This window comes from Giraffa tippelskirchi, chromosome 5, assembly GCF_054371585.1.
Source record: "Giraffa tippelskirchi isolate mGirTip1 chromosome 5, T2T-mGirTip1v1.2.pri, whole genome shotgun sequence".
In the NCBI taxonomy this organism is placed as follows: Eukaryota; Metazoa; Chordata; class Mammalia; order Artiodactyla; family Giraffidae; genus Giraffa; species Giraffa tippelskirchi.
In genome coordinates this window covers 8,018,541-8,032,864 of record NC_137279.1, presented here as the reverse complement: position 1 = coordinate 8,032,864, position 14,324 = coordinate 8,018,541, and the positions used below count along the sequence as shown (strand labels likewise).

The 14,324-nt window shown below is 41.4% G+C and overlaps 1 protein-coding gene and 1 long non-coding RNA gene across 6 annotated transcripts in view; both read right to left on the bottom strand.

Annotated features, from left to right (window-relative positions):
* HHAT (hedgehog acyltransferase) overlaps positions 1-14,324 on the bottom strand; it is a 340,025-nt gene that overhangs the window by 28,789 nt on the left and 296,912 nt on the right. The window lies entirely within an intron of this gene.
* On the bottom strand, positions 317-12,328 carry LOC145506054 (uncharacterized). The gene is made up of 2 exons (XR_014053510.1): positions 11,753-12,328; positions 317-3,338 (listed from the first exon to the last, which is right to left on the bottom strand). It is a non-coding gene; the product is annotated as an uncharacterized LOC145506054 (long non-coding RNA).

Here is a 14,324-nt window from a genome sequence, read left to right as displayed (position 1 = left end):
AAATAGGAAAAGGAGTACGTCAAGGCTGTATATTGTCACCCTGCTTATTTAACTTCTATGCAGAGTACATCATGAGAAACGCTGGGCTGGAAGAAACACAAGCTGGAATCAAGATTGCCAGGAGAAATACCAATAACCTCAGATACGCAGATGACACCACTCTTACGGCAGAAAGTGAAGAAGAAATAAGAGCCTCTTGATGAAAGTGAAAGAGGAGAGTGAAAAAGTTGGCTTAAAGCTCAACATTCAGAAAACTAAGATCATGGCATTCAGTCCTATCACTTCATGACAAATAGATGGGGAAACAGTGGCAGACTTTATTTTTTTGGGCTCCAAAATCACTGCAGATGGGGGCTGCAGCCATGAAATTAAAAGACGCTTACTCCTTGGAAGAAAAGTTATGACCAACCTAGACAGCATATTAAAAAGCAGAGACATTATTTTGTCAACAAAGGTCCATCTAGTCAAGGCTATGGTTTTTCCAGAAGTCATGTATGGATGTGAGAGTTGGACTATAAAGAAAGCTGAGCACCAAAGAAGTGATGCTTTTGAACTCTAGTGTTGGAGAAGACTCTTGAGAGTCCCTTGGACTGCAAGGAGATCCAACCAGTCCAACCTAAAGGAAATCAGTCCTGAATACTCATTGTAAGGACTGATACTGCAGCTGAAACTCCAATACTTTGGCTACCTGATGTGAAGAGCTGACTCATTTGAAAAGACCCTGATGCTGGGAAGGATTGAAGGTGGGAGGAGAAGGGGACGACAGAGGATGAGCTGGTTGGATGGCATCACCAACTCAATGGACATGAGTTTGAGTAAACTCCGGGAATTGGCAATGGACAGGGAGGCCTGGCTTGCTGCAGTCCATGGAGCCGCAGTCGGACACGACTGAGTGACTGAACTGAACACAATTCTGTAAATCAACCAGTTTTCAAATACAAAATAGCTCTTTTTCCAAAAACTTCCAAACATTCTGAAAGAGAGTTGTAGCTGAATCCCCTTAAATGTGTTCACAGCTGGCTAAATTCCAAAGGTACAAACAAAAGGCCTTTGTATTATCTTTGTCCTTTTAAGAAAAAATAATCAAACTATGCTCTCCCTTTTGTTAGATCCAAGAATGTACCTATAGTCCAACCTGTTTAATAGAATCTTCAAAAATAAATTTTAAAATGGCCTCTCTACTTCCATCCTCTCTCTAGGATGAGGAACCGCAAAGCAGAAAGTAGTAATATTACCTACCGCCACGGTTGGGCCAGTTTCAGGAGCCAGAACTCTCAGCCCCAGAAAAGGGCCCTGCCTTGGGACTCAGGAATCCTGACTTCCACCTCATGGTAGCTATTTATACTAACTTCTCTGTACCGCCTGTTTTCTTTAAAACCAGAATCATACTGACAAGATCATGATGAGTCTCCATTCATTCAGTAGGATGCCTGAAGACAGCAAAATTCTGGCAAGAATGTACTTACACATCTCAAAACTTCAAGTTCAAAAAGGTTTCCTTATGCCTAAAACTTGCCATTGAACAAGCCCCTTTCTGGCTTGAAGAGATATGGAGCCACAAATCCTGAATGTACTCTGCCTGCATAAACATTTTGCTATTTTGTTGTTTCTAATCCAAAACTTGCTGCTGCTATATAAACCTGTCATCCCATCAGCATTGCTGTTTGTCAACAGCACGATTTCTGGAGCACCAACCTGGATCCCCGTGCCCAGCATTTCAATGTTCTGCCTTCCCGTTGCCCATAAGCCAGACAAGCTGGTTGACATCTACACATGACAGGTCAAGGTCACTCATGACTGACCTCCACGAGGCCACTGCCTGAGAATTTCAGGCACAAGGTGGGCTGTGTGGATGGCTCCAAGCAGCCCAGCCTTGTAAGTGGAAAAATACTGTGCTCCCTGCATCCCACAGTCTGAGGGTCATCTTTGTACAGAAAGGTCTACCACGGCCATGGCAGCGTCTGCCTCCAGGGACACCAGTCACTGCCGGATTCAGTGTGGCTGGCACAGTGCTGGAGCTGCCTCGGTCTGACTAACACAGACCTATCTAGGTTACTCTTTGGGAGCTGATATGAATTCATGGCTTGTTTTGTGAATTCCTTTCTAATCATGCTATGCTTAGACTCCTGGAAATGAGTGTACGTTCCTAAGACCATTTAGTCATGGGGAAAAAGGGATGCCTGTGGATGCTGGCATCCAGATGAAGGCACCAGAATGGGATTTAAATGCTATCTGAAGACAGCCAGGTGTCTAATCCTCATGTACTATATACTAGAGTTGAATATATAGCCAAAAATATGCTAAATATCCTTTGTACCCTCCTCAAGTATTTACATGGCTGAGGCCAAGATGATACAGTTGGGCTTATTCCAAGGATCTGTATTAGTGGAAGCTGTTTTCGTATACCCCAACTGGGTTATTTAACCCAAAATTCAACAGTGGTAGATGCCTGAGTCTGAATAAATTATAAAATCATTATGCTGGGAATGGTCTTGTTTTTAAAAGGCTCAATTCTGGTGTCATTTTAATTGAACTACAAATTCCCTGAACATTTCTGCATGCGGGCATGTTAATTCAAACATTTATATTACAACCAGTTTTTGCATTTTGCATAATGCACTTTCAGACCTCTGTGCAATTTAACAATTAATCCTGCATTTTGTATTAAGACACGTGCAATACATACAGCCACTAATTTCTCTATAGAACAAATATATTCTCCCTTGGAGAAAAAAAAAAAAAACCTGCTGGAGAATGGATGCACATGGTGGTATGCATATCAATCAGCTTGCGGGGCTTTACACATAATGCATATGGATTTAGGGTCTTGGGATAATAACCCGATAGCACTGAATAAGCAGAATGGGTATTGAGGGCAAAACTGAAGACCTTTATTGATGAGTAATGAACCCAGAGGAGTGAAATGACAGCAGAAAAAAACAAATGGGGGGAACACTTTCCCTACCTCCACACCAAGTAGACTGGCAGGGGAGAAAGGGCCTGAGTCATAAATGCATAGCTTCAAATCTCAGCCAAACGTATGCTGACTACGTATTCATGACAGTCCTCTGAGATCAGCACAGCAGCGTGCAATTTGCTTGAATATTTTTATCTGTGGTTGCCCCACAGAGCACCAGCAACCCTCTGCAAAAGTGGTTCAGGGCTGAGAAATGTTGATGCCACACATGCACCAAGGAGGTAAGAGCTTTACTGCTCACACAACGAGGATTCTGCAGGAGAGCAGGCGCCCTAGTCATTCTGCAATTGCCTAGACAAAGGGAAGGACAAACGGCTTTGGTTTCCATTGGGCCTCCCAGGTGGTGGTAGCAGTAAAGAACCTGCCTGTCAATGCAGGAGATATAAGAGACATAGGTTCGATCCCTGGGTCGGGAAGATTCCCCTGGAGGATGGCATGGCAGCCCACTCCAGTATTCTTGCCTGGAGAATCCCATGGACAGAGGAGCCTGGCGGGCTACAGCCCATAGCGTCTCAAAGAGTCAGACACGACTGAAGTGACTCAGCACGCACACATGTGGTTGGGGCAGGGCTAGGGTGGATACCGGCTGGGTTTACATGGTTTGAACTTGCTGCCAGCACCCAGGGAAGGAGAGTCTATTTTCTTGTTGGTTTGCCCAGAGATGGGACACAAGGGGATGAAGGAGGGTGGGGCGTGAATTTTGTCAGCAGTTAAACACCAAAAACGGAGCCAGAATATTTATTATAATCTTCCTACTTCGACCTGTCATTTGGGATTTAAAACCCTACTCTGAAATTTACCTACTGTGTGACTCAACCTCCTTAAACTCTCTCATCAGTAAAAGTTGTAGAACATTTACAGTAAATGATGTCACACATACCAAAGCAAACTGGCCCAGTGCCTGCATATGACAGATGCTCAATAATTGTTTCTGAACCTCAATCTGGAAATTTGAGGGAAGAAAAATCTGTTTCCTTTACATAATACTATCTCTACCTTTAGTTTGTGTTCTTATGAAAACCAGAGCGAGTCCACCAGCTCTAGTAAAGACTCCTGAAACTATTTACCAGACTCTTTGGACAGCAAGGAGATCAAACCAGTCAATCCTGAAGGAAATCAACCCTGAATATTCATTGGAAGGACTGATACTGAAGCTCCAATACTTTGGCCACCTGATACAAAGAGCTGATTCACTGGGAAAGACTGAAGGCAGGAAGAGATAAGGGGGACAGAGGATGAGATGGTTGGATGGCCAACTCAATAGACATGAGTTTGAGCAAATTCCAAGAGATAGTGAAGGACAGGGAAGGCTAGTGTGCTGCAGTCCCTGGGGTCACAAAGAGTCGGACATGACTTAGACAATGAACAATAAAAAACTAGGATAAGAGGCGAGAAAAGGTGAGTAGAAGGGGCTATAAGGTTGGTGGTGGTGAAAGGGTCAGTGCAGAGGGTGACACCCCCAAGAAGTATCACAGAACATATCTGTCTGAAGCATCTCTGCTGGTCAGTGGCAGGTAGGTGTCCAGGAAAGACAAAGTACACCTTACCCAGTGGGGTGGGTGAGGACAGGAAATGGCGCTATAGGTTGAACTGCAGCCCTCCAAAAGACGTGTTTAAGTCTTAATCCCCACTGTCCCAGAATATGGCCTTATTTAGAAATTCAGTCTTTGCAGAGTAATCCAAGTCAACTTGTAATCAAGTTAAGATGAGGTCATAGTCAATTGGAGTGGGTCCTAAATCCAAAATGACTGATGTTCTTATAAAAAGAAGAAAAAGAGACACCAAGACAGATGGACAGTCAGGGAGCCTGCCGTGTGATGACAGACACAGAGATTACCGTGATGCCCTGCCAGCCAGGGGACACCAAGGATTGCCAGCCACCACCAGGAACAGACGAAGAAGGACTCTCCCCAGGGTCTCAGAGGAGCATGTTTCAGCTGACACCCTCATTTCAGACTTCTGGCTCCGAGAATTGAGAGAGAATAAATTCTGTTGTTTAAGCCAACCTGTGTGTGGTACTCTGTTACATCAGTTCTAGGGATCTATTGATAATATGATAGAGGAAGAAAAATCACCTGTTACTTTCACTTTTTTTCCTTCTGTGAAGATTTGAGTGTGTAATTTTACTCAAGATTGGGACAACTGGGGATGCTTTCATTTTTTGGTTTCACAGTAATGACCCAATTACCTTTATATAGTGCCAATTACCCTTTAATTCCTCAAAATTATTTTAAATATAAATGAGAAGATGTTTTATATAAAATATCTAGGGTTTTGGCTTATACTAATTTTTATACTCCATGGTTAATACTATAAAAAACTCACAAATTGAAGATAAATGGTGAATTTCTGCAAGATCTGTGAGCAAAGACAAAATGTTAACAATGATTATTTCTGGGCTAGTGGAAACTGTCAGATTTCATTTTCTTGGGCTCCAAAATCACTGTTGGACAGTGACTGCAGTCATGAAACTAAAAGATGCTTGCTTCTTGGAAGAAAAGCTATGACAAATCTAGGCAGAGACATCACTTTGCTGATAAAGGTCCATCTAGTCAAAGCTATGGTTTTTCCAGTAGTCATGTATGGATGTGAGAGTTGGACCATAAAGAAGGCTGAGCACCGAAGAACTGATGCTTTCGAACTGTGGTGCTGGAAAAAACTCCTGAGGGTCTCTTTGACTGCAAGGAGATCCAACCAGTCCATCCTAAAGGAGATCAACCCTGAATATTCATTGGAAGGACTGATGCTGAAGCTTAAGCTCCAATACTTTGGCCACCTGATGCAAAGAGCCGACTCACTGGAAAAGACCCTGAAGCTGGGAACGACTGAGGGAAAGAGGAGAAGGGTATGACAGAGGATGAGATGGTTGGATGGCATCACTGACTCAATAGACATGAGTTTGAGTAAACTCAGGGAGATAGTGAAGGACAGGGAAGCCTGGTGTGTTGCAGTTCATGGGGTCCCAAAGAGTTGGACATGACTTACCGACTCAACAACAATAATGAGATTACAGGTAATTTTTCTTTTTTTGTAACTTTTAAAATTTCCTCATTGTAATAAAAATGTATTTCCAAAAGGAACATACTTTACTTCCCAGAGATACTATCATTTGCATAAAAGTGAAAAAAGTTAAGATTCAGTGCCTTGTCTTAATGGGTTTTTGTTTTGACTTCTAATCCTGGGGCTTGGGGATGTGTTCATAGCCTGCTGATTAGGCCTGAAAGGACTGGATTCGGGCATGCAGTGGCAGGAACATCCTTGAGAAACTGGAAAAAATGAACTTATTCTGCCAGCTCAAGAGGCTCAGACCAGAGAGTGTGAGGGTAATTTTTTCTGATTTCATATAATAACATGGATAGTCTCATTCTCAGGAGTTTTCACAAACAATCCTTCAAGTCCAGCTGCTTGTAAGTGTCTTTGCAACAAAAATCAAACATATTTAGTAAGAGTAAATAGAAAGCTGATGTTCTGCAATGACCACATAAACTTACTTACTGCCTCTGTCTTCTGCTACTTACTAAAATTACATTATCAGCAACAAGACTTAGAAAACCTTGTTAAGTAAGACATTATAGTCTCGGCCCAAGAAACAAACTAACCGTTGGACATCTGATTTATGACAGACTGCAATGCACATCAGTGGGGAAATGATCTTTTCCATCAGTGTTGCTGGGTCAATTAGATATTCACACAGAAAAAAATATGCATCCCTATCTCATATCACACACAAAAATTAATTCTAAATGGAGATCTAAATGGGAAAAGTAAAAAAGTACAAGTTCTAGAAGACAATATAAAGTGATACCTTAATGATCTTTAGGTAAACAAACATTTCTAAATGAGGACACAGAAACTACTAACAATGAAGGAAAAGACTGGTAAACAGGACTTAATGAAAATTAAAAACTTCTGTTCATCAGAAAACATCATTAAAAGGGTAAAATATGAAAGCTACAGATGGAGAGAACATATTTGCAATACATAAAACCAACAAGAGACTCTCAACCTGGAGCATTTAAAGAATGCTTACAAATCAAGGGGGAAAAGGCAACTGACTCCATTTTTTTTTAAATAGCCAAAGACTTCTAATGGCATTTCGTGAAAGAGAATATATGAGTGGTCAGTAAACATATGCAAGGATACTTACACTTTAGTCATCAGGGAAATGCGAGCATATTCACGATGAAATAACACAGACACACATAACACACACGTAGTAGAAGAGTTAAAATCAAGAAGATGGACAACTCCAAGTTTTGAAGAGGATATAGAATCACTAGAATCACTTGTGTACATTGGCTAAAGCATAAATTGGTACAACATTGGAAAACTGGTGACTTCTACTGAAACCGATCATATACATATCCCAAGACCCAGCAGTTTCACTCCTGGGTTCGTACCCAACAGAAATACGTACATATGTGTAGTCAAAGATCTGTACAAGATTTTTCACAGTAACATTATTTGTAATAGCCTCAAACTAGAAACAATCTTAAAACTCCATCAACAGGATACTACATCAGCAGATACACAAACTGTGGTATATTCATACAATGAAATATTATACATCAACGAAAGTGAAAAAACTATTGCTACACATAATGATATCGATGAATCTCTCAAACATAATGTTAAAAGAAGACACAAAAGAGAAATGCAGTCAGGTCTGTTAAAACATGATAAATGTGGTCCTAAAAATCACCACACTATGCAAAACCATGCAATTAATATCATAGGGCCTAAGGAAAAAAAACAAAGGGGCATAATACTCAAAAGCCTTGCCCCAGTAACACACATAAGACAAAGAAAAAGACAGATATTTAATCAAAGTGGTAGCATGGTTTTACACATGTAAGATCGTTAAGAAATGTGTTGATCCCTGGGTCGGGAAAATCCCTTAGAGTAGGAAATGGCAACCCACCCCAGTGTTCTAGCCTGAGAAATCCCATGGACAGAGGAGGCTGGCAGACTATAGTCCATGGGGTTGCAAAGAGTCAGACACGACTGACTGACGGAGCACACACGCCAGCACACACACACACAAATGTTAAAACAAACAGTACTTCAGGTTTACAAAGACCTTAAGTTTGCTTATGGAAGTAGGTGTCAGAGGGGTTGCAGCTTGCAAGTTCTTACCCAGTGGCGGAAGGAGGGTCATCTGACATTGGATGGGGTGTTTTAACAGCAGACAGGGTAGCTGGGCGCAGCTTGTAACAAGCTAGATGAACTGAGGTGGCTGGTAGAGCTGAGGCGTATGCCTGTTGTGTATTCCTCCTGGGCCCAGCTCAGCTGGGTGCAGTTTTCTGCACTCACCTAGCGTTTCTTGAGGACGACACTGTGCATAAGCAAACACTCAGTTCCATTATGCTGAAGTTGTTCCCTAATGTATCAGTCATGATGGAAATTTGCATTCCCCAAACAAGCATTATAGCAGAACTGATAGTATCTTTTTCTTCTATTTAAATAAGAGTCAAACACAAGCTAAATTAATCTGCGACATAACACATCAGGATGCTGTTTACCCTAGAGCAGCTTGTGACTAGGAGGGATCACAAGGAGAAACTTCTAGAGCACGAGGTACTGGCTAAACAGGTATGTTCAGTTTATAAAAATTCATCCTGCTTTAGTGTATGCTCAAGATTCATGCACTTTAATTAACATACGTTATAGTTTTAAATAAACGTTCAAGAAAACTTTATAAATTGAAAGACAAAATCTACCACTTTTAGGAAGGCTTCCTGGGCTTTTAGGATAAGTACTGAAATTTTCCTGCCCCGTTGGATAGACATCCATTTCCTCACAAAACACACTAAGGTACACTAATCATTGATACTCATGTCACATTTACATAGCTCTTTTCATGCAGTATTCAGTGGTTTGTACTCATACCCTGAAGAATAACAAAGTAGGATTCGTAAATTATCAACTCCAGACAGATACCTTAGCAGAAACATCAGCATATTCTTAGCAATGTGATGTTGTGAAAGTAGCACTGAAGAAGGGGCTAGACGACATGGGTTCAAGTCTCAGCTCTGCCATTTTCTAGCTCACGAGTTTTGGCAAGTTATTTCACCTAAGTTCTAGGTTTCTCACCCACTGAATAAGTATAATAATTCTGTCCAATCTGTATTACAGGACTGCAATGCAAATGGCAGTGCTTTGCAAAATGTAAAGAGATACACATATATGAGATCTTAATACAGTATTTTCTCTCTCGTGTTTAACTGAAATTGAGCTTGCGTGCGTGTGTGCTCAGTCACTTGAGTCGTGCTCGACTCTCTGTGACCCGATGGACCATGGCCCGCCAGGCTCCTCAGTCCATGGGATTCTCCAGGCAAGAATACTGGAGTGGCTTGCCAGCTCCTTCTCCAGTGATAGAGTATGAAGCGAGTGAAGTCGCTCAGTCGTGTCCGACTCTTTGCGACCCCATGGGCTGTAGCCTACCAGGCTCCTCTGTCCATGGGATTTTCCAGGCAACAGTACTGGAGTGGGTTGCCATTTCCTTCTCCAGAAATTTAGCTTATGCCTCCTCCTTCCTTGCTGGTGTACGTCAACGATGTTGTGGACATCAAAATTCCAAATAACAAGGGTGGCTGGCATTAGCCTTGATTTTTAATACAGCCTCCTATGTAATGAGGGGTTTCACAAAGGTATTTTGATGGTGATGGTAGTGAGGGATTTGATGCTCTGATGGATTAATGTCTTGATCAGGAAAACATGTGTCCACACAGCATTTGGATGTATGTACAGATCTAGAGGCATTGTAAAGCTTCATGCCCACCATGTTGGAGTCAATACTCAGTTATCTGTGTTCAGAGAGAAAAGTTTTCATTACAGCTAACATTTCCCCCATTCCATTTCCCCTGACCCCAGTTAATTCTCTTCCTAAGGCCCCCCCACCATCCTGTCTCCTAAATTTTGAGTTTGTTTTTCCTATCAAACCAAGCAAATTGAAGAGGGTACAAAAATCTGATATCTAAAAACTATGCCTCTAAATACAGATGCTGATTATTTTAATTAATAGATTATCACTGGGTATGTGAATGTCTCCTAGAGCTGCTGGGTTCTTATCTCCTCCAGAATCTCCAAGTTCACTATAAATTCTAGCCACTAAACTCAGGGGGAGGGGGTCACACATAGAATAACGCTTGCTGCTGCTTAAGCCGTAGTACAGCTCTTCCAGGCTTGACGAGAAGGACACCGGAAGGGAAAGTAGAAATTTCCCAATTGCTAACCAATGCTGGTATTAAGAGATCAAATTATGGTAGTATTTTAAGGGTGACATAAAGAGCATTTCCATTAGAATCATTGGGAGTGTTCATTAAAATACATATTTGGGGTGCTACCCTAGACTTAGTGAATCAGAATCTCTTACAGAATCTCAGGGTCATGCATAATAAGCTTGTCAGGTGGTTCTGATGGGCAATAATGTCCTGAAACAACTGTGCTGGAGTTGGGCAAGAGAAAGGCTGACATCACACTGACTAATGATGACACAAAGGGGAGCAATCTCATTAAGAAAGCTGTGCTGGACCAGGTCAACCTTGAAATCACTCAGCATTTGTGTTAATAATGAGAAGTGCAGCAACCAGGCATCAAACCTGCACTGAGCCTGAGCCAGAGCCAGGAGCCAGCAGAGAATGTCATGTATATTTAACACTGAGTTGTCACAGCAAATAAACAAAACCAGAGAATGTCCTACACACCATTCTGAGGACTTATCAGAAGGTGAGATGTGACCCACGTTTCCTACCATTTCAACATGTCCCTGGCTACATATCAATCTCTACACTCTCCCTACATCCATGCATCCATCTGTTTGCCAGATGGATTGATAAAGAGTTATTTCCTCTGGAGAGCTTGGAAAAGTCACCTTATGCTAGGCAGTTGCAAAGCATAAGGACACCAGAAATACCAAACTAACATGATGAAAGTCAGGGACGAGAATGATTCCTGGACTTGAGCAGATGACCAATGAATTTTCTTTTTTTAACAGAGTGAGCAAGGAAGGAGAAAATCAGATAGGGTAGGATAAGAGGATGGAAGAAAAGGTAGATAGGTAAATGCGTGGACTGATAAAGAAAGGACAGACGGATGGACACACAGGGGTAAATGGATGAGTGGAAGGACAGATGTCTGGAGGAAAAGATAGGAGAACCGTGTCAGACCAACTATCTTTTATCTCTAAACTATTTTTAACACGCTTATTGAGACATAATTGAAATACCACACAATTCCCCCATGCAAAGTATATATATTAATAATTCAATGGCTGTTCATATACTCAAAGGAATCACCACAATCAATTACAGAACATTTCATCACCCCACAAAAGGAACCCCATGCTCATTAGCCATCACCCTCCAAACTCCCATTCTCCTAGCCCTAACATATTTTTGTCTCCATAGATTTGCTTATGCTGAACATTTCATATAAATGAAATCATACAACATGTGGTCCTTAATGACTGGCTTCTTTCGCTTATAATAAATTTTTCAAGATTCACCTATGTCATAGTATGAATCAGTACTTCATTCATTTTTATTGCTGAATAATATTCCACTGTATGGATACTGTTGTTGTTTAATCGCTAAGTCATGTCTGACTCTCTGTGACCCCCTTTGACCATAGCCCACCAGGCTCCTCTGTCCGTGGGATTCTCCAGGCAAGAATATTGGAGTGGGTTGCCATTCCCTTCTCCAGGGGATCTTCCTGACCCAGGGATCGAACACGTATCTCCTGCATTGGTAGGCAGATTCTTTACCACGGAGTCACCTGGGAAGCCCTCCATTGTATGGATATACCATATCTTATTTATCTATTCATCAATAGACATATGGGCTGTTTTTACTTTTTTGGCTATTGTCAATAATTTGCTATGAACATTCATGTACAAAGTTTTTGGAGTGGGTATATACCTAGGATTAAATTGCTGAGCCATATGGTTATTCTATGTTTATCTTTTTTAAGTCCTAATTATTTTCAAAATTGTTACTTATTTTTATTTTTTGGCTGCACTGCGTGGTATGTAGACTCTTAGTTCCCCAACTAGGGATTGAACCCACACCCCCTGCAGTAGAAGCACAGAATTTTAACTCCTGGACCGCTAGGCAAGTCCCCATGCTGAACTTTTTGAAGAACTGCCAGACTATACTCCAGAGCATTTGTTTTCTACTTTATACTCCCACAGGCAGTGTATGAGGGTTTGGATATTTGCACATCCTCTCCAACACTTATTTTCCATTTTTTATCTGTTATTACAGCCATCTTAGTGGTATCTCACTGTGCTTTTATTTTGCATTTTCCTGATGGTTAATGATTGTGAATATTTTGTCATGTGCTTGTTGGGTATTTGAATTTCTTCTTTGGATAAATGTCTAATCACCTTTGCCAATTTTAAATTGCTATGTGTCATTTTATTATTGAGTTATAATAATTCTTTATATACTCTTGACACAAATTCTTTATCAGATATATGGTTTGCAAATTTTTCTTGTATTTTGGTTGCATTTTCACTTTCTTGATATCCTCCTTTCAATCACAAAAATTTTTTATTTTGATGATGTCCAATTCATCTATCTTTTTCTTCTGTTGCTTGTGTTTTTGGTGTCATATCAAAGAAACCATTGGCTAATCCAAGGTCACAAAGATTTATCCCTATACTTTGCAAGAGCTTTATAGTTTTTGTTCTTACAATTTAGGTCTTTGATGCATGTTGAGTTAATTTTTATATACGGGATGAGGTAAGAGTCCAACTGCATTCTTTTGCATGTGGTTATTTTTGATAGAAGAAAAAGGGGCCATGTGAGTAGAACGATGTTAATAATTTTACCAATATTACTTCAGGAGCAAAGGTAAAGAAACAGAGGGAAAATGTGTACTGGCCATTCCTTCTCCAAAATTCAGAAATGAATCTATGTGAGCTACAAAAGGGCTTCCCTGGTAGTTCAGCTGGTAAAGAATTCACCTGCAATGCAGGAAACCTGGGTTCGATCTTTGGGTTGGGAAGATCCCCTGGAGAAGGGAAAGACTACCCACTCCAGTATTCCGGCCTGGAGAATTCCATGGACTGTATAGTCCATGGGGTCGCAAAGAGTTGGACATGACTGAACAGCTTTCACTTACAACCAGGAGCTACAAAAACAGTGGATAGACTTCAAGTATTTCTGTCCTTGACTCAGGGGCCAAAACTATTAAACTGCACAAATATGAGGACTTAGTGGCTCCCTAAAATCTTCCGTGGGAGAATTCTGAAGGTCCCTTCTTCCGTCTCTCCTGTCCTCTGACACCAGGAGTCCCTGTCATTTGTCACGTGGCTGGCCTCCCTGTTCCGAGTACCGCTTTCCTCCAAATCAGTCCCCACATTACTTATACAATCTTTCAAAAATGAGATCTGTGCCACTCTCTGGCCAAAGTCTTCCTGGGACCCAACCCTATTTTCAGCCTATTAAGGTTGAAGCCCATGCTCCACTGCATGGCAGACATGGCCTTTATTACCTCGCTTTCCAGTTATCTTTCTGGCATTCCCTGGTGCCATCAGCCTATTCCCTGACATCAAGCTTCTCACCTTCTCCTGCTGTGATCCTAAGATGCTTGCAGTTTCCTGGATGTGCAATATTATGCTTCCATGCCTTTGGGTAAGCTGTCCCCATCCCCCAAGTCTGATACTTACTCATCCGTTAAGCCCAACTCCATGTCACCTCCTCCATAGTGAATTTCTCACCCAGAAGATAAAGTTAACCATTCGCCTCTCTGTCTCCAAAGCACTGTGTCCCTAAGCACTACGTCCCAAAGCACTGTGAAATATTTTGCCATATTTGGTTTTCATTGTATCCCAAGCACTCAGCACAATGACCAGCAGGAATATAGGAAGGCCCTTTCCTTAAAGTAATTTTTTCTGTTAAAAAAAAAGAAAAATACCTTAGCCTAGGGACTTCCCTGCTGGTCCAGTGGTTAAGATTCCATGCTCCCAGTGCAGGGGTTTGATCTCTGGTCAGGGAACTAGAACCCACATGCTGCAACTGAGAGAACGGATGACGCAATGAAAGATTCCGCAGGCTGCAACTAAGATCAGGCACAGCCAAAATAAAAAAATTTTTTAATTTAAAAAATAAAAATGATTTTAGCCTTATCCAGACTCATCTGACCACTGTGCCTCTTTTTCCTGAATCAAATAGACAGAGAACCTTTTCACGTCTTATTTTCTTACTATGCACTTTTGCTTCATTTAATAAGATCCTCCCCAGGATAGCACTTTTTTACAGCAAGGCAAAAAGTAGGACCCAACCCCTCTAGCCACCTTGTTGAGGCAGCCATGAAGTGAGAAAAGGAATCAAGAAGCAAGCCT